The 2044-nt window shown below is 37.1% G+C and overlaps 1 protein-coding gene across 2 annotated transcripts in view; it reads left to right on the top strand.

The window, feature by feature from the left end:
* Positions 1-2044, top strand: part of SPOCK1 (sparc/osteonectin, cwcv and kazal-like domains proteoglycan (testican) 1) — an 867883-nt gene that overhangs the window by 763298 nt on the left and 102541 nt on the right. The window lies entirely within an intron of this gene.

The raw sequence follows: 2044 nt of genomic DNA, 5'->3' as shown, positions 1-2044 counted from the left end.
ATTACTCTATTAGATATTAAAAATGTAAAACCATTTTATCATAGAATATCCTATCAGACAATTCTCATACACTATTGGTGGAATTGTAAAATGGTACAACCACTCTGGAAGGCATTTTGGTGTTTCCTCAAAAAAGTTGAATGTAGATATTCCATATGACCCAGCTATTCCAGTGATAGGAATATATCCCAAGGAAATTAGAACTTGAGTTATATAGAGACAGAAACAGAAAATTATGTACCCATGTTCATAGTAGTGTTATTCAGAATCATAGGAATATGGAAAGAGCCCAAATGTCCAACCACAATTAAATGGATTGAGAAATTATGGTACATTCACGTGATGGAATACTACACTCAGGAGCAATGTTTTAAAAAAATTACATAACTTGAGAGGGACTGGAAAGTATTATGTTGAGTAAATTAACTCAGTCACTTAAGGATGAATACTGTATACCATTATTGTAAAAATAGAAGGACTAGTAAAATGTGTATGGGGATCCTAGGGAAGAATATGTGGGAGCAAATGGGTGAGAATGGGCAAGGGGGGAAATCACAGAGTCACACAATTTGCTGGGTGGAGGTGGGGGTAAAGGAAATGAGAAATATCCAGCAAGGTCCTAAAAAGACAGGGTAATGGTGGGCATAATTTGGGATTAATTTTCTAAAACATAAGGTGAGTGACTTTAATCCACAGCCCTCAGTCCTGTTTTTAATTGTTTTTGGTGAAACATTCTTCTAGGTCGTATAGCCCTGGTCTGTCCACTTGCTGTACAGAGGTAACTTGTGATCGCTGTGAAGTTAAACACTGTGACACTGATGTGTCAAATACAAGAATGGTTACCCATGGTGGACAGTGTTTGGTGGTGCTCCCCGATTCAAACAAGCTTGGAAGCAGGTGTGGCATCCACTTCTGAAATAGCTTGCCTCCGGAAACCCTATGAACCTGGAGAAAGGATGAAAGTTATACAAATGTCCAGGTCTTTTGTTCATAGGGTCGCTATGAGTCACCTACAACTCATGGCATTTAACAATAAACAACAATGTATGGGAATGAGTGTATGAAACACAATGTGAATGAAGGAGAGTGTGAAACATAATGTATACAAATTTTATAAAATTGGATAGAGAAGCTGTGGTATATTCACACAATGGAATACTACACAGCACTGTAAAACAAATAACTCATGAAATACTATACAAAATGGGTGATCCTGGAGGACATTATGCTGAGTGAAATATCTCAGTCACAAAAGGACAAATATGGCATAATGCCACTGTTGTAAAACAGGACTGACATGGGGGTTGGGGAAAACTAAGAAAAGAGGGGATAAATAACAAACACTGCATTGAAACATATAAGGGAAAGAACTGTCTAAAAGAAATAGATGATTGAGTATTATTTGTATGACAATAGTCCAGAATGGGTGGTGCATAGCAAGGTGAACTAGAGGGTGAGAAGGGAGAGGCAGGAAATTGTGCAACAATGAAAGAATTTTTTAAAAGAGAAAAGCGAACTGGTGGGAGAGGTTAGGAAGGAAAATGTGCAACAATCAATGAATAGAAATCCAAGTTTTCTGTCAACTTCTGTTAAAATATCAATTAAAATTTTTTTAAAAGTCTTCCTCTGGATTTCTTGAATTGCAGTAAGCATTGAATTTAACACAAGCCTTCTAGCTTCTAATGACTACATTATTTTTATTAATTGGAAGCTGTCTGCCTGTTTTTCTCCAAAAGTCCTATATCTGTGACTCATCTTTGCATTTCCTAGCACATGCATACACCCACTCACTAATAAAATATTCAAGTTCTAAAACAGAACTAAAGATTGAGGAGTTTTCCTCTGAAATAGAAGTCTTAGAACCATAAACATCACATTAGAAATTTTTGCCTCCATCAGGCTAGCCAGTATATGACCTTTTTCTACAGGTATCTTGACCTAAGCTTCTTTCAGATATTGGAATTCTTCAGGAAATATAATAATGAGGAGATAGGGGACAAGGAGCGCAGGGGTTGGACACTATCACCAAGAGGTGGGGACGGGG

The sequence above is a fragment of the Elephantulus edwardii genome, unplaced genomic scaffold (assembly GCF_000299155.1).
Source record: "Elephantulus edwardii isolate Elephantulus edwardi_28Jun2011 unplaced genomic scaffold, EleEdw1.0 scaffold00259, whole genome shotgun sequence".
In the NCBI taxonomy this organism is placed as follows: domain Eukaryota; kingdom Metazoa; phylum Chordata; class Mammalia; order Macroscelidea; family Macroscelididae; genus Elephantulus; species Elephantulus edwardii.
This window is presented reverse-complemented; position numbering and strand designations above follow the sequence as displayed.